This window comes from Bufo bufo, chromosome 8 (assembly GCF_905171765.1).
Source record: "Bufo bufo chromosome 8, aBufBuf1.1, whole genome shotgun sequence".
Taxonomy (NCBI): Eukaryota; Metazoa; Chordata; class Amphibia; order Anura; family Bufonidae; genus Bufo; species Bufo bufo.
Window position 1 is genome coordinate 169,158,633 of NC_053396.1, and position 21,920 is coordinate 169,180,552.

Below are 21,920 nucleotides of genomic sequence, written 5' to 3' on the forward strand. Positions count from 1 at the left end.
TTCTTGCCCTTTCCGCGCTACGGCGCTGGTCAAGTGCATGCCTTTTCTGTAGGCAACATTCGTCACCCTCTCCAGTTATGGTGCCTGCCATGTGCAGGACCCCCCTCCTGGGCGGGATACTGCACTCTCCCTAACTGCGGGTTGGCCTTGTGCATGATCCCCCTTTCATTGGCGGCCTACTGCAGTTTCTCCGGATACAATGCTGGCCATGTGCACGACCCCCTTCCATAGGTGGAACACGGCACTCTCACTGGGTTCGCTGCTGGCCATGTGCGTGCCCCCCTTCCATAGGTGGAACACGGCACTCTCACTGGATTCGCTGCCTGCCATAGGCATGACTCCCTTCTGTGGACGGCATTCGGCACTCTCACTGGATTCACTGTCAGCCATGTGCATGACCACCTTACATAGGCGGTATGATGTACTCTCATTGAATTCACTGCCGGCCTTGGGTATGCCTCCTTCCCGGGTGGCGGCATACATACACTCCCTCGGTCGGTGGTTGTTCTCTCGCCGGTACATTGTTGGCCATGTGCATGACCCCTATACATAGCGGGGTGCTTGCACTCTCTCTGGATCCGCGGCCGGCCATATGCATGACCCCCCTTCTGTGGGCGGTGTACGCACTCTCACTGGATTCGCTGCCGGCCATGGGCATGCCTCCTTCGGTGGCATACACACTTTCTCACCGACTGCTCGCATTCTCCCTGGATGCGATGCTGGACATGTGCATGACCCCCCCCCCCCCCCCTTCCTTTTCTGGGCGGCATACTACACTCTCACCAGATACGTTGCTGGCCTTGAGCATGGCCTCTAACATGGGTGGAACGCTTGCGCTTCCATTGGATACGGTGCTGGCCTTGTGCGTGACCACCCCTCATTCCATGGGTGGAATTTTGCACGCTCACAAGATTCAAGGCTGTCCTTGTATGTGCTGTACTGGACTTGCACATGTTCCCCTTCATTGGCGGAGTAGTTACACTCTCACGAAATTTCGGGTTGGGTGAATTGTTGCACACTCACTTAATGCTAAGATAGCCCTGTGCATGCCCCCCTTTTTCACTAGGTGGACCTCCTGCGTTCCTGCTGGATACTGTGTGGCCATGTGCATGGCGCCTTTCTGGGCGAAGTATGGTATGCCCTACTTCTCTGACGTAGGTACGGCCTTGGGCATCACCCCCTTTTTGGGGCAGGCCTTTGCATTCTTGCCCACTGCAGTTTGCCAGGTACATTTCCCCCCTTTTTCGGGGCGGTCAGTTTGCGTTCCATCGCATACCATACTAGTCTTGTGCATAACTCCTTTCAGTTTGCACTCCCGTAGATACTGTGGCACTCTGTGGCTGGCCCTCTTCGCTGAGTGATATATTTTTGCAGTGAGCGGACGTTCTTGTGCGTTGTTTCCTTCTCGTCCCGTAGGTGGGTTGGCCTTCTCACTGCTTACGGGGCTACTCGTACGTATGCCTCCTTTCCTCCTGCGACATACTTTTTCTCTTGGGATACGATGATTGCCGCAAGCCTTGCACTATTCTCTAAGGAGATCATTCTGTCCATCTGTGTAAGCCTAAGGTGTTGTCCAATAAACAACAAATGAATACCTTATATTTAAGTAGACGGGCTCTACTGTTCGCTACTGCACAGAGCTGGGTGGTACTCATTCATTTCGTTGGCCCATTTGTCCTTCCGCGGCATTGTTTCCCTGTGCTAGTGGTCACATGGTCGAGAGCGCTGTCTGCAGCGCCCTTCGCATTTTATGTTGGCTCTGGCGGGACTACGGTCCCCTCGCCTAATACCATTTCCTCCTCTTCGGGTGCACTGTGGTATGATTCTTTCCGGATTGGCGCCCTCGGTGCTTCAGTCTGATCTGCTACCAGGTTCGGGCCGCTATTCTTGGGAAGGTCACCCAACTTCTCTTGGGTGCTCGCTTATACAGGTCTGGGGGACCTCCACCTTGGGTTCTTCAGGGTATTCGCCTTCTGCGAGGCGGTGAACCGGGCGTCTCTGTGTAGCGGTGTTCTGCTTTTGAGCTGTCCTATGGCCTCTCTGTTGCCCACTCCCCCTTTCGGTTGGAGGGTGTTATACCGGCCTCTGTCTCGCCTGCCTTTTCTCGCCGGCTCTGTTTGGCTCCCACTCGGTACAGATCATTCCGATGTGGCGTCTGTTCCGGCCACGCTTCAGAGGCTGTTCCTTCACTGCCCTTCCCTCTGGGGAAAGCATGGTTGTTCATGTGGATGGTTCTGGTGTTCCTTTTGAGTCTCCCTTGTCCACACTGGCTGTACTAGCTGTGTGCCTAGTTACCGGGTCTACCGTTTTCTGTCCTCCCGCTGGGTGCAGATTGCGTTTTTTCCATTTTAGGCAATGTTTCTGCTTTGGATTCACCTTCTCGGTAACTTGGGAGGACTACCATTTGGTCAGGATGGTCTTTTAAATCTCCCACACCGGAACTGTAGTCCGTCTTCCTGTGGTGGCTACATTGGCTTCGGCTTTAGCCTGTCTTGTCCTGGCGGTTGCTGGGCGGACCCTTCGGTTCCTGTCCGTTTGTCCTTCTGCTTCCCCACTCTGGGGGGATACGGGACAACCTTGCTCGGGGGCCGACGGGACCAGTTCTACCGACTGTTCTACCCGTGTTACGGGTCTGCGCCTGATCATTGGGTTTTCACCCGCTTGCCCAGGCAACTCTAGTGGGCTCGCTAGTGTTCGCTTCTAGCCGAGTTTTTCGTCCAGGATCTGTGGTAGGACTTAGGGTTTTTACCTGGGGTTCTGTGGGAAGCTGGGCGTTCCCCCACTCTGCCTTTCTCCATGGTTCTGTCTTTCTCCAGTCCGGCCTGGACCTGGGGCTGGGACTCTGTTGCTTGAAGCATCAAGTGTCATTCCTGTCCTTCCTCTTTCAGCGTTCCCAGGCCCTCTGGGCCTGTCAGGAACTTCTTCCATGGAGCGGCTCTTGGGTTCCTTTGTACTGTCCTCCGGTACCGTCCTGGGAACTACATACTAGGCTCTTGGCGCTCCAATTTTTCCTTGGAGCCGTTACAGAAGTTCCCTCTACTAACAGTTGGGTTTCTGTAGCCATCGTGTCTCTGATGGGTGCCTGAGTGGCGGCCCTTCTTGTTCCGAGCCTTCTGTCTTCCCCCAGGACAGGGCTGTTCTCCATTCCGTCTCTTCCTTCCTTCTGAAGATGGTGTTTGTCTTTCATTTCATTGAGGCAGTCGTCCTCCCCTTCCCACCCCAGGGAACGTTGGAGATCTCCGACTCTTGTCGACATTCGGTCTCTTGTGTTTCCAGGAGGTCCGTGCAAAGGGTTGACGGCCTCCAGGGTGGCTTTCCTCCGCTTTCTCAGAGTGGCTCTTGTTGTGGTTGCCGCACCAAGGGCAGGGTTCTGCTTTTGGTGTCACCATTCATTTGGCCAGAGTTGTCGGTTTTTTCCTGGGCCGGAGGCATTAGGCTTCGGCCATGCATTTGTGCAAGGCGGTCACTGGTCTTCCTTGCACACCTTACCGAGTTCTACAGGGTGCATACTCGGGCTTCGGCGTATGCTGTTTCGGGCCGCCTGGTCTGCAGGCGGCGGGTTTTTTGATGCCTTCGGGTGCTTCGCCTTGGTGCTGTGGTCCCTCCCCCTTTGGACTGCTTTTGAACGTCCCAAGGTCTTCTGTGTCCCCCAAGGAAACTGGGCGAGAAAACGAGATTTTTGTATAACTTACCAGTAAAATCTCTTTCTCGCTCTTTCCTTGGGGGACACAGCACCCACCCATTCTTTGTTCTTCTCTGACTGTTTCCGAGTTTGTTTACCCTTTGGGTAGTTGGCTTGTTGGTTCCAATTTTTGGACTTTGCCTTTTCTCACTACTTGGACACGCAACTGGCAGTCTCTCTCTCCAGGCTGAGGGTATAGCTGTGGAGGAGGGGCTTAACAGTCTTCACTTAGTGTCACGCCTCCTAGGGAGATGAGCTATACCCCAAGGTCTTCTGTGTCCCCCAAGGAAAGAGCGAGAAAGAGATTTTACTGGTAAGTTATACAAAAATCTCGTTTTTTAAAATTGTGAATTTTTTTTCACATTTTGGGTGAATTTGGGATTATTTTATAAATAAAGGTGAAATAAATATATATATATATAGACTCAAATTTACCACTGTCATGGAAGTACAGTGTGTCAAGAGAAATCAGTCTCTGAATGGCTTGGATAAGTAAAAGCGGTCCAAAGTTATTACCACATAAAGTGACACATGTCAGATTTACCATCTGCCTAGGATTTAAGGTGAAAAGTGGCTCGGTACTGAAAGGGTTTTCTGGGATTTGGATATTTGATCGGTCGGGGTCCGACACAGGGACCTCCGCAGATCAGATGTTTGAGAAGGCAACGGCGCTCTTGTGAGCACCGCGGTCTTCTTGCAGCTTGCAAAGCACAGGGCCAAGTGTAATGCCAAGCACAGCCACTATACAATGTACGGCGCCGTCCTTGGTAAGCTGCACGAAGGCCACGCCGCTTACAGGAGCACCGTTGCCTTCTCGGACGGTCCCGGATGTCAGACCCTCACCAATCGTATCCGTATCAGTACCCCTTTATTCATGGGATAACCGTTTAAAGACTGTGCAGACCTGATGGTTTAAATTTAAAATTGCCTAAAGAGTAATCTTTTCCATAAATAAGAGATTAGCTTTTTCTCCACTTGTCAGGGTCTTTTTGACACCCACCATCTATACTTGCTGTATTCTAAGGGTCCATTGACATGTCAGCAGAAAGGGTCCACATCAGTTCCACAAATTGCGGAACTGGTGCGGACCCATTCATTCTCTATGGGGCAGGAATAGATGCGGACAGCACACAGTGTGCTGTCTGCATCCTCATTTCCAGAGGGTGCCCCCGATCTTCCGGTCCGCGGCTCCGGAAAAGAATAGAACATGTCCTATTCTTGCCTGCAATTGCGGACAAGAATAGGCAGTTCTATGGGGGTGCTGGCCGGGTGTATTGCGGATCCGCAATACACTACGGACGTATGAATGGACCCAAAATCTGCTAGTAACAGCCTTCTTCAGTAAAGCACTGATTATAATGGATTATCAGCTCAGTGAGAGATCGGGTTAGAGCAACTGCCTTTCCAAATATTTTGAGAGGGGAGGAGAAGGGAGCAGCTGCAGAGTGAGAGAGAGAGACACACATACAGAGATGCTGGTTCATCTTTTTGTAAGTGTTGTGCCATCTCACCCCAGTGCTGGATTTGCAGCTACAGTACTGCTGTATGATCTCAGCGCTACCAGTTCTGTGTATGTGAAAGGTGGGGTGCCGAATTTCCTCTTCTGTGTATTGGATGCATCATGCCAACTAGTGTCCACCCTCTCTGGAGCTGTGCTTAGAGGAGTTGACAGAGATGGAGACTACAGAGGCTACTCCTCATGTATATATGTGTGACTTGATACAGAGAAGGTAGTCAATCGCTGTGTTTTAGAAGTAGAGTAAGCAGGACTCTCGCAGGCTCTATTGGGAGTCTTGTCAGGATTTACTCAGCTTTTTTACTAAGACATCCAAATCGTATTGACCTATATGTCCCAGAACCCATCTTCTTACCCTCTGATATTGTGCTCTCGGTTAGAGCAGCACGGGACAGATTCACTTTAAATGGCTTGTCCAGCTTCTACAACAATTTTACCTATGTCTCAGACAGCACTGCACATGACTTAAAAAAGGCTCCCCACATGTGCTGCTACGGCCGATCACTGCCCTCACCGCTGATGTGTTCCCAAGTGGCAGGTCACTTTTATGGGTCACTTGCTGTTTGGGGACTTGTCCTGGAAGTTTACTTGCTGGGGACCTCGAGGAGCAAGTCCTGGTCCTCCACACTGGAAGACAGTGGCTGGGAACAGATGTGTGCATTTTATATGTTATGTAGAGTGCTTTTTTTAGGGCAGGATTATATTCAGTGACTTCGGAGTCATGTCTTCCCCACGGTGTATGCATTTCCAGAGAAATTGCAGCAGGTTTTTCATCTACTCCCAGATGTGCAATAAACAGTCTGAAAGTTTGTTTCAGGATGTTATCCTGACAGTATTTCAATCTTAGACAATATTATGTCTAAGATGTCTAATATTTTCTTGTGTATGATAGTCTAACATTTCTGAAATATTTGCTGACTTAAGCAGAACAGTTTTGTAACCAAGACAATGTGGGGGAGATATACTAAGACTGATGTTACAAATTCCAGGCCTTGGGGTCCATTCACACGTCTGTAGTGCATTGCGGATCCGCAATACACCCGGCCGGCACCCCCATAGAAATGCCTATTCTTGTCCGCAATTGCGGACAAGAATATGGCATGTTCTATTTTTTTCCGGAACTGTGGACCGGAAGATCAGATGCTCTCCGCATCCATTCCGTCCCTATAGATTGAATGGGTCCGCACCTGTTCCGCCAAATTGCGGAACGGATGCGGACCCATTTGCGGACGTGTGAATGGAGCCTTAGTATAAAGACAAAAGCCTCTTACTAAATTTGGTGCATTTTCAGTCAGTCCGTGCGCCAGACTTCCAAATCTACGCTACGGGCTGGTATAGGTTTTAACTATCATTACCGCCAGTTTCTGGTGTAAATCTATTCTGCCGTGGAAGGCCCACGCCCCTCCCACTAAGCCCACCCACTCTTCTTGTTAATAAGAACTGGTGACTCACCTTGTGGAGCCCCTTAAAACCCAGAGTTGTCGCTCAGTTTACACCGCTGGGCTGCAGCCCTGATATCCCTATATAATATATAGCATTAGCCCACATCACTGGTACTAGACCGCTGAGGCCAGTGTACAATGGTACACAGGCTGTTGGCGCTGCAAAAATGTTAAATCATGGTTGCAACCTGGTGGAATGGATGGAGCAGAATTACTGAATTGGGAGGGGGCTCCTGAAGGTGAGTTTGTGTTTTTTATATTTATTTATAACCTTTTTAAGTGGCCATTTGCTGTGTATACATTTTCTAACTAATCATGATTGTCATGATTAATGCATTCACTTTACAGCATTTTAGTGCCTCTTTCGAGTGGTTGTGGGAACATAAAGGGGCAATTGATATGTCTCCACCAAGTATAGACTGTGTGCCACCAGGAAACTCTTTTTCATTACTTTAGCCATTCAGAACCATCTTCTTTTGTTTCCCTGTGAAGTCTGACTTTTTTTTTTTTTTTTGTCTTTTTCATGATAGGATTGTGAAAGGTCACATAGCAATTCACCAACACCATTTGGATTAAAGCCAAGATCTGGTAAGCATGTCTACTTGTCTTCTTCACATGTTTATGACCTAGGAATTACTTTCTAAATCTACTTGATCCACCTAAATATTCATGCACCCACCTGTCCTCCCCTCTTTGACAAAACAATTCCTTTAAAAATAGATTCATTAATTGTTCATGTTGCCTGTTCTATACAGTTAGTTTTGCATGGATTATTGACCCATCACTTACCAAAATTGTCAGAATTTCTTTGCATTCACCTTTAGCCAAAAGTGTTAGTGATTGGTTAAACGGTCACAGAGTTTTCAGCAAAGTTTTGATAAATCATAGAGCCATATAAAAACGTGCTAAGACCCCCACTAATCGCTAGATCGAAGAGAGAAACCCTTGCATATCTCGCTCTCTCCCCCCTCTGCAGGAGGGGAAACAAGATGGAGTCAGTACAAAGTGTATAGAATGGTTTCAGTTCTGTCTCCTGCAGTGAAGAGAGAGAGTGCAAATATGAAAGCGCTTCTTTCTCCTCCTTCCCGGGATTGGTAGGGGTCTCGGCACTCTGATCCCTACCGATCAAAACTTTTGATATTTCATAGAGACAAATCAAAACTTTACTGAAAACTCAGTGGCCCTTTAAAGTGTGTGGAAGAATTTATCAAGCCCTACAAAAAGGCTTTTGCAATTTTCAGGGCGATGAGCAACATTTTTATACTTTTTGCACTACTAACTCCAGTTTTGAAAAGGGGTGGGAAAGTGAACGTGGGACAGTGTAGAAAAATGGAGCAGTATTTTTTTTTGGGTAAAAATGTTAAATTTAAAGATGCTCCAAATTTAACAAACAATGTGCAGCATTTGATAAATTTGGTGCAAGGTACTCCAGCACAGACTCAAAAAAAAATCTAATTTCAGATATTACCATTATGATAACTTCCCCCTATAGACATGTTTGGAGATCGACAAACAACTTGTTCATACTTAAAAGCTATGGACATCTTTGATATGGAAATAATCATTTTTACATGTTATTACAACTTTGTATCTCAAGATGACCACTAACTTTCAGGCGACAATTATATTTATATTCATTTTCAGCCCCCCTGATACTCGGGTTGCAACTTTTTTCCTAGTTTCCGATTTTGCTCATGTGGACACAGTCTACACATAAAACATTCTAGATTGGAGGTCTGTGTGTCCAGTAGGGATCGACTGATTATCGGAGTTACCGATATCATTGGCAGATATTCATGATTTTTAAAGTTATCGGTATCTGCATCTAACCTTGCCGATAATGCGTCCAGTGCGCTATCACAGACAGCAGCGCGCTCATGTTCCCTCAGCAGCACAGGGAAGGAGTCGTCGCTCTCTCCCTTTGTCCTGTGCCGCGCGGCCGATGAGGAGAGACGGGGGGTGGGCGCACTGCACCACCAATGAAAGTTAACGTCTAATACAAGTACAGGAGGCGGTGCCCAGCCTATATGACAGGAAGCTGTGATCGGCAGCAGTTAACCCCTCAGGTGCGGCTGATCGCGGCTCCGATCGGTTACCATGCAGAGTGCTGTCGGAGCCATGTCAGATACAGCAGCAGAATGATAGCAAATTATTAAATTGTCTCTTCAATTTGCCATTAGAAAGCAAATGATTAATAACACTAATTCCAGCACAAAGATGTCCTTAGCCTTTGACTGATGTTTTTAGGAGCGTTGTATATCAGATGTGTAATTTCACACGTTTAATCATGGTACTGGCTCTCCTCCTATTTCAGCTTTTCGTTCTTCTCGGCAAGACTTTGGGACATTAGATCCAGGTTTCACAATGCGAAGAAAAATGGAGCATCTAAGAGAAGAGAGAGAACAGATAAAACAGCTGCGGAATGTATGTGACAGTGGATTGTGTGTGCTTTCTTTTATGAGGTTTGATGGTCTCTGCATGAGGACAATTTCTTGAGAACACTAGCGACAATTATATCATAATGGGAGAAAGTACCATATATGAGAATACATTTTCACATAGGAGCCAAACAGGTCTCTACTTCAGACAGCCTTAAAAGGGACCTGTCACCATTCCTGACATGTCTATTCTATTCCACATGGAATGACCGTTCTGGAGAATTAATTCTTATGACTCTCTCAAAACTATTATTTCTGCAGGAAGTTTTTGAATAAAGCTACAACTTTGTTACCAGCTTTTGGTGTATCCCTAAACAGTCTGCCACTGTGAGACTGTGCTGGGTCGCACCCCTGATAACACCCAGTTGTACCATTATTCATAAGTTCTAGCTGGAGTAATAGAGCAATGGTACAACATAGGGTTATCTGAAAAGATGTTTCAGAATTGTTGTTACATGGGGAATTCAAGAAGTTACAAAAACAAATAAGTCAGAGGTGACAGTCCTCTTTAACCTCCTAACAGTCGCAATAAAATTGGAAAAACCGTCCAAAAATGTAACTTTTTATAAAATTGTACATTTTTAATATGTGTCTGAAGTAAATCTTGTTGGTGCACAACTCAGGGGACACAATTGCCTTTTAACCCCCATAGTAACATAATTATTTTTAGCCTTAAGGACCAGTAACATTTTTCCTCTTCGTGTTTCGGCAGTCATAACTTTTTTAAAGGGAACCTGTCACCTGGATTTTGAGTATAGAGCGGAGGACATGGGCTGCTAGATCTCCGCTAGCACATCCGCAATATCCAGTCCCCATAGCTCTCTGTGCTTTTATTGTGTAAAAAAACCCACGATTTTATATATATGTAAATGAGGCAAGTAAGAAGCCCAAGGAGCTGTTACTAACGTTTCCGGAGCCCAGCTACGCCCACTGTGAAGGAGCCCAACACCGCCCCGCATCCTCCGAATCTCCTCCTTGCTCCCCGATGTCACAAAGCTAGAGCACCTTAATCTTGCAGTGTCTGCATAGTGTTCCTACCTTGTGCTGGCATCAGCCTCAGAGAACGAACTGCGCATGAAATAGCTCGCGCATCTTGAGATTACAGCGCTCTAGCTTTGTGACGTCGGGGAGCAAGGAGGAGATTCGGAGGATGCGGGGCGGTGCTGGGCTCAGAGTCCGAGAACGCTGGACTTATCTCTGAAGCATGGAGGAGACAGGACTCATCTAAGGTTCATTTACGTACAGTACAGACCAAAAGTTTGGACACACCTTTCATGACTATGAAGGCATCAAAACTATGAATTAACACATGTGGAATTATATACATAACAAACAAGTGTGAAACAACAGAAAATATGTCATATTCTAGGTTCTTCAAAGTAGCCACCTTTTGCTTTGATTACTGCTTTGCACACTCTTGGCATTCTCTTGATGAGCTTCAAGAGGTAGTCCCCTGAAATGGTCTTCCAACAGTCTTGAAGGAGTTCCCAGAGATGCTTAGCACTTGTTGGCCCTTTTGCCTTCACTCTGCGGTCCAGCTCACCCCAAACCATCTCGATTGGGTTCAGGTCCGGTGACTGTGGAGGCGAGGTCATCTGGCGCAGCACCCCATCACTCTCCTTCATGGTCAAATAGCCCTTACTTTCAAAGTTTTTCCAATTTTTCGGCTGACTGACCTTCATTTCTTAAAGTAATGATGGCCACTCGTTTTTCTTTACTTAGCTGCTTTTTTTCTTGCCATAATACAAATTCTAACAGTCTATTCAGTAGGACTATCAGCTGTGTATCCACCTGACTTCTCCTCAACGCAACTGATGGTCCCAACCCCATTTATAAGGCAAGAAATCCCACTTATTAAACCTGACAGGGCACACCTGTGAAGTGAAAACCATTTCAGGGGACTACCTCTTGAAGCTCATCAAGAGAATGCCAAGAGTGTGCAAAGCAGGAATCAAAGCAAAAGGTGGCTACTTTGAAGAACCTAGAATATGACATATTTTCAGTTGTTTCACACTTGTTTGTTATGTATATAATTCCACATGTGTTAATTTATAGTTTTGATGCCTTCAGTGTGAATCTACAATTTTCATAGTCATGAAAATAAAGAAAACTCTTTGAATGAGAAGGTGTGTCCAAACTTTTGGTCTGTACTGTATATGGCGGGAACATTTATTTTAGGTTTTTCTCTGAACTGATAGTTCGTTCAGAATTGATTTTAATATCATTATTAATGTATTAAAAAGTATTTTTAGAAAAGTGAGTGGATAAATAGGCTTAAAAAGTGACGACCGGTTTCCTTTAAAGGAAGGAGAGGGGTTGGCTGCTTTAGCTGCTCATATCTATGGATTGGTAGCAGCTAGAGATATGGGCTTCTGTTAGCCAACGAGCTGTCCCATTAAAGTGAATGGGACTGCTTCTTGTAATTACACCTGCTCAACGCTGCGATGTCGACGGCGAGCAGGTAAGCAATCAAGGGAAGGCCGAGCTAGCACGGCATGTGACCTTCTCTTTAACCAGCCGACCCCTGCCTATCTGATATTGATGACCTATCCTGTGGATAGTTAATCAATAAAAATATCTTGGAAAGCCCCTTTAAATATATTTAAAAAATTAAGTTAAAAAAATACAGCTTTTCCCGTTGAAATCAAAAAACAAAAACTCTTTTCAGTGGAAAGAAATGCAAAAATAGAATCCCCTCCACCTATTTGGTATCGCTGCTGAAAAAAAAAAATTTAAGTTCTGTTTTTTTTTCTTATTCGCCTAAAAAAAAAACAATCACAAAGTGTAATGTACCACAAAACTGCAAGTCGTCATGCAAAAATCAAGCCCCCCACACCGCTCTGTAAAATAAAAAATAAAGTTACGGGTCCTGGGATGCGGAGGCGTAAAAGCAAATCGTTTAGTCACTAAGCCTTAATGCATTCCGGAGGAAAGGGGTAGTGATTATTCAGTGCCAGTCGCTCTGAAGCTCTTGATTTAGCTGGTTACTTCTAGAACCAAAGTTGGGTAAACTGTGATTCTCCTAATCCTATTACCCATTTAGAAAGTGAGTGCACAAGAAACGGGCAGCACAAAATAATGTCTATCTGTATTAAACATCGAAATAATTAAAACTCAGCCACAGGAAAGAGAGAAGACGTCATTGCCAGGACACACCACGATGCCAGTCAATACAGAACAAGCTACTTTCTCTGCAAATCGATCAATATATCACAATAATAAAGTGCAATCACACGGCTATATTACAGAGTCTTCCCAAAATAAGTACAGGTACTAACCCATGTCCGACAACACTGCAAATGGCATCCACCCAGACACTTGTTTTCGCAGAAATACCTTGGTCTGGACCCCTTGACCAATGCGTTTCTGCCCAAACCACGTAGGAGTTTACACTCCCCTCCATGGACACGTGCAGCTTATAGTCCTGTATTAAAGAAATACATTATTTCTCCAGAATCTGGAGTCCAGGCTGAAGGTCATCCTGCCAGAAGATATTGGAGGAGCTCTTATGGACGGCGTAGTGTTATGTCATCTTGCCAATCATATACGACCCCGTTCAGTTGCAAGCATACACGTTCCATCACCAGCAGTGGTAAGATTTCTTTTGTTTTTTCTACATATATTGCTTGGCCATTCGTAATCAACCATGGCAGTACTAACATGACGATAGATCTATTAATCTTCTGTACCTCACAAACTTTCCTTCAGGGTATGGCCTCATTCAGACTTCAGTATTTAAAGGGTATCTGTCAGCAGATTTGTACCTATGACACTGGCTGACCTGTGACATGTGTGCTTGGCAGCTGAGGGCATCTGTGCTGGTCCCATGTTAATATGTGCCCGCATTGCTGAGAAATATGATGTTTTAATACTTGCCAAGGAGCCGCGGGGGCATTGCAGTTACACCTAGAGGCTCGGCTCTCTCTGCAGTTGCCACAACGCTGCCCTTTGATTGACAGGGCCAGGTGTTATGTTTTCACTGCCTGAGAGCTGAGCCTTTAGGTGTAACAGCAACACCCCCATTGCTCCCACAACCTCCTTTGCATGTATATTAAAACATCATTTTTCTCAGCAATGCGGGCACGTATGAACATGGGACCAACAGATGCCTTCAGCTGCCAAGGTACACATCTGTTGACAGATGCCCTTAAATTTGTATTTTTCAGGCTTTTTTTATTTTTATTTTTATTTTTTTAAAGGACATTTGTCAGCAGTTTTGACCATGCTAAACTGCTGACAGCACTTGGTAACAGCTGGGGAGAGCAGGGCAAACATACCTTTTGTGTAGCTTTCACTATCTGGAGTAGTGAGAATGTGAACTTTTTATTCTGCCCCTTAAGTGCACTGAATCTTCTTTGTGAAGTGCACTCTACATTGAGCTGCTTCGCAGTTTCTACCCCCTGCTGTGAGTGACAGCTGCCGTGGTCTCTTAGTTGGATGCCGCAGAGAAGGGCTGTTTAGTTGTGGGGTGTGTGAAACGACACAAGCCCCTCCATCAGTGTAATAAGCCGCTCGAGTCTGCTGCAGTGCTGGGATGTTACCGCTCAGCATAGTCTGTGACATTTCCAGTGTTTATAGCCAGTAGAAATATGCCTTTAATGGATCCATTAGCAGTTTAATGAGTCTAGGGCAAATTGTATAGATTCCCTGACAGGACTGATTGCAGTGTCGGACTGTGCAGGGAGAGACGTCCAACTGGTAACACCCAGTTGACAAAAGTTCACAAGACTCTTAGGAATAATAGAGGAACCGTAGAAGTGCCACAGAATTGTCCTATCATGTGGAATACAATAATTCCTAAACAGACTTGTCAGGAATACATTCAATTAAAATGTTTGCTTTGTTCCCTGCCACGCTGTTATCCATCAGTGATATTCCCGGTGGTGTAAGGGGGTCGCAGTCCCAGTCTGCTTTGACACCATTAGAACTTTCTGTTCATGTTTTTTGTTCTCGTTCCTTCCTCTGATATTATTTGTCCCCAGCACCCAGGGAGTCAGGTCACACAAAGTGCTTGGGTTGCTACATCACCGGACCGCAGGCTTCTAGATAAAGCCTATTTTTTTTGTGACAGCGTGTCTTTGAACTATTACACAGTATTCATTAGAAGTGTTTTGCTTTGCATGGGCCAATATTTAACATCTTTGTAAAGTACGTTCCAAATAGTTAGAGCTTCCCCAGATACAGTTTATTTTATGGCAGTAAACACTTTAATCTCAGATGTTTGCAGTGACCCTTTTTCACACACCTCAGTTGTCCAGCTTCTCGGTATGAGTGTTACCTCCTTATATCCACGTCCAAGCTATGTCTTTGACATTAACCACTTTCCGTCGGAGCACTGGTTATTCTGGTCCCCACACACTTTGCATCTTTCAGTTAGATCATCTTCCCCCTATTTCTCCTTGCTGTCCATGACGGCCTTAGCACTTGCCCAGTAATAACCCAACAAATAGGCTTAGTTACCATGAATAAACCCTTCTGCACATGCCGGCAAAATGGAGGTCCCATCTTCACTTGTCTGTCCGCTTACGGCATTGAGGTCACAAATTCTGACAGTTTGTATAGAAGGGCACAGTGTGCCAGAAAATTGTCAATTTACATGCAAAGTTTAATGGCTTTGTTCTGTCCAGATATAGGTTTGCATTGTGTCAAAGAAGCTATCCCATGATTAATACAAAAAAGAAAATCGGACATCATCTAGTACAACAAGCTAGAACCAGCCCTGTGTCTCACATAGATCCAGAGATCTCCCCACGGTAGATTTATATCAAACTGGCAGATCAGGGTTTGTGTCCTTTCTGCTGCAGCTCTCTCCCTATTACAGCTCAGGTGGAAGTTAAAGGATGGAGCTGAGCAGGTGGAAGTTAAAGGACAGGTTATATATTTTTTTGACGGACTGGAACCACGGATCACGGACGCGGATAACAAACGGTGCATTAGCCGAGTTTTCAACGGACCCATTGAAAGTCAATGGGTCCGCAGAAAGTCACGAAAAACGGAACAACGGACACGGAATAAAACGGTCGTGTGCATGAGGCCTAAGGGAAGGAATCTGATAAAATGAGAAGGAAACTTCTTTCTCTGATGAGATTTATTACAGAGTTTCATATATTCGCTTGTACAATTTATTTTATACATTTAAGCATTAAGTTTGATGAAATCTTCAAAAACAACAACATTCATGGCCATCTCTCTCTGACTACAATGAATTGTTTAGCTCCATATTTGAATCCAGAATTTCTGTTTTAGTGAGGGCTGTGTGCCCTTAATTCTATGGAGTAGTGAGGAGCCCTCTACCTGGAGTAGCTTGACTTTGTCATCATTGCTGATGTGGTTGTGCAAACCATTGTGATGGATAATGCATCACTATAAGACCACTTAGACCTAGTTTGCTGGATGTTAAGCTGGCCATAGACATGAGATAACTGGTGGACAACTCTCTCTGCCGATCTTCGCATGCATATGCGCGCTCAGTTTGGCTGAAAGGGGAGACATGCGCTGCCAGACACCTCTGGCCGTGGCTGATCTCCCTGAGAACAAAAGGATCATGCAGTTGACGTCTAAGTTACCCCATCCCTATCTTCCCTGAGAGCTGTTGTCGGGGAATTGTCGGAAGGCTCAATACACATTATATATGGTTGGCCAACCCACCGTCATCTGTGTGTTCGATCAACCTAGATCTACTGTGTGTGACCAGCTTTAGAGGAATGGCTTCAGGTCTGATAAAACCAAGAAGCTGATGCTGTCCTAAATAAGTATCTGTACTGAAGCTGATGAATGCAAAAGTATAAAATGTAGAGGAGCGTCCTGTGGAATAAATACCTGGGGCCGTGCTTCTGTTTGGTGTCTAACAGATGTGATACCTTTATTTTTTTTTTGCAGCCTAAACTCAGCATGGCAAAATGCAGACGTAATGTAGAAAACTTTCTAGAGGCATGTAAGAAACTTGGAGTTCCACAAGTGAGTTTAAGGATTTCTCCATCAATTTCTTTATTTGCAGGTTTTACAGTTTGAACACAATGGACCCGACAGCAGCGATCATATCTATAATTTAGTGGAAATTACACCTCCCCAACTTTGCCAAACTCTGGACTCCTATGTATATTGTGCTCCCTCCTCTGCAGTCCAGCCTTGCCAATGTGAATTTTTGTATCGTCCTTTCTTTCTCGTCCTCTGTGCTATGTTACCAGGCCCGTAATACCTTTGCATAGCATCACATGAGCAGTCAGAGCAAGCAGCATCTTTAGTGCGGGATCTGCCCAGAGAGGACATTGTGATTGTCCTCCCTCAATAGAAGTGTTAGAGCAAGGGGTGGCTGAAGAGCAGTCGTCTCCGCTGTAACTGTATGCCTACTCCTAGTCTGTATCTGTAAGATAAGTTTGTGCCCCCCTGATTAGTTTTGGGGTAGGTTAGCGATATGGCTGTGAGCATCCATCACACCCCTTCCCCCATCTTCTATGTGACGTATTTGACATTTGCTATGGTGCATTTTCTCCTCCTGTTTTGTCTTCCAGGACCGGCTATGTTTACCCCACCATATCTTGGAAGAGAGGGGACTGGTGAAAGTTGGCGTCACAGTACAAGCACTATTAGAACTTCCCTTACTGAGAACTTCCCAACTTTCTTCAGTGTGACTTGCCATGGAAAGCCTAGTATTTCAAGCACTGACGTTCTTACGGCTCATTCTCCAGCCTCAATAGTGGACTTCCTGGCGAGACCTATCCTCCTGCAGTCATGTCAGCCCCAACATGTGAACTGTGCACAGCTACTGTCCTCTACTGAATATACGGAGTGTTTTTTTTTATTTTTATTTTTTATTTTTCTCAATTTTTTTAATTCATGATTTTAATTGTAAACTGCCACAACTGCATATCTGTGAATGCATGTTTGTGTGTATGTGAATAGATCTATTCATAAACACACAGCTTTGAGAGGCCTAGTAACACAGGTGACACCAATGTCCGGCTTTTAAGCATAGCTTTGCGTTGTCTGCCGGCAGTATGCGACCCTGCAACCTGCCCAGTTATTTCAGCTACATCGTAAGGTGTCCGAACTGAGCTGCACTATTTACAAGGTTCTCTTGATTTTTGCATTGTGATGTGGCGTGTATTAGGTTGCAGCTCAGCCTAAAATTATTCTTACTGACCAGTAAAAGGGTTCTCCAAAAACAGGATTCTATGACCCAATTTTTTGTAAATTTGCAGAAATGCAGCGTGACTTAGTGAAAGTCTAGAAGTCCAAGGATAAAACCCTTTTAATGGCTAAGGAACGATACCTTAGAAATGCATTGCAGCTTCTGAAATCTGGAGTTTCTTTTTATAGCTGAATGAAGTGAATTTCTGCAATTTTTAGGTAGGCAGAACATTACATATTAAATGTGAGCCTGTGCTGTAGATTTGGGGCTCTGTATTAGGAAAAAAGAAAACCTACATCCATTAAAAAGGCGTAGTACTAAAATTGAATCGGCACAGAATTTAAGACAAAATGGCGTTTAAAGGGGTTGGCCAGTTTATTACACTGCACTGAAGAATAATTAATGTTTACAGGCATATCCCTTACCGACATCCGTCTCGATAGTTGAATCATTCCTATTACTAGCTGTATGTGTTGTTACCAGCATGTGCCGCTAGTAATATAAACCGGACAACCCCTTAAAGGGTGGGCATTCACTTTACTTTGCAGCTGTTGCTTTAACCACGTTTTAGTGCTTGTAGATTTATGCAGTGTAAATATCTGAGCGCTCGATTATAAACCAGTGGAATCAGTTTTTAGATATTGGATTATTTATTGCACTTCTTATAATTTATATACTTTTTGGCATCTCGGTATTTTCATTTTGTGACCTTGTGACTGCTACAAAATGATACTGACGTAATTTCTCTGGTTTTATATTTTGTATATATTTGTAGTCTTTTTACCTATTATTTTTATAGTCTCAGTTGGTGCCAAACTTTCTTTGTTGTAGACTGTTTACATGTGAAGTGCCTGTGTAACTGACGTCATCGAATTTCTGCCGAGTGAATGGAGACTTTGTGATGTCAGTTCGGTTTTGTTAAGAAATGAACAGGGTTTCACATATTTTTTATGATTAGGGTATTTTATTGTTACTTTGCATTGTAATCACTGGGATCTGAGTGTAATTTTTTTTAACTTTATTTTAAGCTGTAGTTGTATTGAAACAATTAGTTTTTTTTTCTGGTTTAAGAAATCTGAATTTGCCTACGTCACTGGAAGTGCAGCAGAAGTATGTAAGTATTTGGACGACATCGAGCAACATCCGTGTCTTATCCCAACTCCTTTCTAAGAAACTGAATAATACATGACTATTGTGTATTGTATTTAATACCTTTTTCCATGCACATCTTTCAGTTTGAAGAGGCCCTGTCACCACAAATGACAATGAACTCTACAGGCAGTGTGTTAGAGCAAAAGAAGCTGAGCCGATTGATCTATAGGCCCTGATTGATCAAGGCTGGCATGTGCTATGCCAGTCTTCATAGTGCACTGCCGGAGAAGGCATGTAATTTATGATGATGTGCAGGCCTCCTCCGGCAGTACATGTGCCAATCTACTGCAGCTTGAAAATGCTGTAGATTTCACTCACTGTTTCCGGTCTCTGGTGTGAATGATGAATGTACCAGGGATGAAAAAAATGTCACAATGACATTTAAAAAAGACGCAAAACCCTGGTTAACTTTTTAATGTCAAAATGGCATAGGAGGAATGATGCATTTCCCCCTAGATTCAGTAAAACTTGTAATGTATTCATTTATATCTCTCCTCTTTCTGATTTAATTGTTCACGGGAAGGTGTGATCAGTGACTGACAGCTATCTCTGCATTCACACTTACACAGATCACTGATAACATCTCCCATGTATACAATGAAGGCAGAAGGGGGAAAGATTAAACCATTATGCGCACCACAATGTACAGTTACGTCATGATGCGGTGTAAGGAGTACGCAGTGGATGTCAAGGAGTCGGTCCTATCCGTGATCAACAGGCTTCCCTCTGACTGTGTATACAGAGATAGCTGTCGGTCACTGATAGGACCACATCCTGGACTTCAAAGCCCAATATGAGCAGGGATTTAAATGAATGAAATACAAATTATACTGTCGTGTTTCTCCCCCCCCCCCCCCAACCCCCCCACAAAACTATATATATTTATACAGCTGCTCCTGCTCTGTAACATGCCCCCTGCAGGTTGCACTGCATTTTGTGGTGACAGATCCTCCAGGAGTACAATATTGATTAGCTGTCCTTAGGGTTTTTATTTGGTTACCTATCTTCAGAATATGTCATCAGTATTTGATTGGTGGGGCACTGCTAATGTTTTATGAGGCCACAGCACTTTGGGGGTCCCTGAAGCCTCCTCACTACTTACCAAGTACAGCGCTGTCCATTGTATAGTGGCTTTGCTTGGTACTGCTGCCCAGCCCATTTCACTTCTATGGGACTAAGCTGCGCCTAGGCCATGTGACTGATGAACATGATGTCACTGGCCTAGGAAGGAGCGCCACAGCCTCTTCAAACAGCTGATTGGTGGAGGTGCCACAACGTCACTGGCCTAGGAAGGAGCGCCACAGCCTCTTCAAACAGCTGATTGGTGGAGGTGCCACAATGTCACTGCGTCACTGGCCTAGGAAGGAGATTCCTACCAATCTGAAACTGATGAACTATGCTGGGTATAGGTCATCAATAATTTCCTCCTAAAAAAACCTTTAATCACAGACTCCTTTACACAGTCTTTATTTCATGGTAGTTTCTAAAATGGAAATGCATGAAAGAAACACATTTTCAAACACATGTACCATATGGCATTTTTAAAAGATGCCCTTTTCTGTCTGCATTTTCTGTGGGGCTTGAATCACATGATTTGTTATGTGACAAAGATCATGTCATTCACAGACATGTAATGTTAAAAACACAGACAATGCATTTTTAAACGCAGGAGAGAAAACTAAAAAAAAGACACAAACCCAAATGTGTTGCTTGATATCTATAGTGCAAGATACAAAATGCACTGCACATTGACTGCCGGAGGATCATCAGGCCATAAAAAAAAAGAAAACAAAATTGCTGTTAAACATGACATTTTTCAAAAAAATCTGTCTGAAAACAGGCTTCCGATCATTATTACAGTTGACACATTTGTATACTTTATTTTTTTTACGACTTTAATTCTGTTCATTCAGGTAAAATAGTTGCATTGATTATTAGTAAAAGCTGTCACTATCAACTAAATCCTGTGTAAAAAATAAATAAATCAATGGCCGGCTCATCACCATGTGGCTCTTGTACCGTGTGACCGTTTGAATTTAAAGGGATATTCCACTTGTTACAGAGTTTTCAGTTGAAATGTAAGAAGGAAGTTTAGTAACTTTGCAGATCTTTTGCTTCACGGTTTTTGTCCATTTCAAGTTATTTCACATTGTTGACTATGAATTCATAGACGTTTTGAATTCTGCTTAAAATTATTCTGGTTTCTCTTAGCCCACGCCGTGTTTCAACAGGGAGCGGGGAGCACGCTGCCCGCCAGACTCCTTTTGGTGGCAACTTATCGCCCCGTGAACAAAGAAGGATGGGCATGTTGAAATAATGCTCCACTTGTACATGGTGAAGGGTGAAGGGGGCATATATCCAGGTTCAGCATTGAATACCTTATCTTGATGGAAACATGTTACATATATGGCAAAAGTAATTTCATCTGATGCATAGGGGCAATGTGGCATGAAAATGTGTACTCTTTTCATGCTTAGTGGGTGAGAGGGAAAAGATACTAGTGCATTATTAAGGGGTAGTCATATGTTACACAGCGGGTATAACTTCTAACCACTTCCGTACATGTACCTAAAAGTACTGAAATCTGGTCCAGGCAGCAAAACAAGCAGTTGCTCTTTAACCTGAACTACCACCACACCCGTTAAAGGGAACCTGTCACCGGTATTTTGTGTATAGAGCTGAGGACATGGGTTGCTAGATGTCCGCTAGCACATCCGCAATACCCAGTCCCCATAGCTCTCTGTGCTTTTATTGTGAAAAAAAAAAACAGATTTGATACATATGCAAATGAACCTGAGATGAGTCCTGTTCCTGAGATGAGTCAGGGACAGGACTCATCTCAGGTTAATTTGCATATGTATCAAATCGTTTTTTTTTTACGCAATAAAAGCACACAGAGCTATGGGGACTGGGTATTGTGGATGTGCTAGTGGCGATCTAGCAACCCATGTCCTCAGCTCTATACCCAAAATCCAGGTGACAGGTTCCCTTTAAGCTAGGAATATGAACGTATTGCATTAGACCTAGCTTTCATTAAGGAAATATGTTATCTATATGTTGTTTTTTTTGTTTTTTTCTAGTCTGTTTTTATTTTGATTGTAGATTTTTATTTTTTTCTACTTTCTGGGCATGATTATGGGGGCTGCCATCTTGCCTGAGCTGCTGTTAACAGCCTTTAGAGAATGCTTTACATCAGCCACATGGACTATGGGCACAATAGACAGGAGAGGTCTATTGACCACTAAAGAAGAGATTTCTAGACATTCTCTGCTCTGCTCAGAGGAGCAGAAGACATTTCACAGGGAGAGGGAGTAGATACCGGTAAGCTGTGTCCATCACCTATTATGAACGGTGGATTTTGTGTTATTTATACCTTTCATTGCAATCCTGCTTGTGATGTTAATGAGTTGACTGCTGAAAAGTGATCTCTACAGAACAGGATTTAAACAATGGGTTATTTTCTGATGACAAATTACCTTTAAAGTGAGCCAGTCACCGTGAAATGCAGTACAATCTGCAGGCAGCATGTTATAGAGCAGGAGGAGCTGAGCAGATTGAT

At 44.3% G+C, this 21,920-nt stretch overlaps 1 pseudogene; it reads left to right on the top strand.

Moving 5' to 3' along the window:
• Nucleotides 1-19,189, top strand: part of LOC120978106 — a 135,662-nt pseudogene extending 116,473 nt beyond the window's left edge.
• The last annotated feature ends 2,731 nt before the right edge of the window (nt 19,190-21,920 follow it).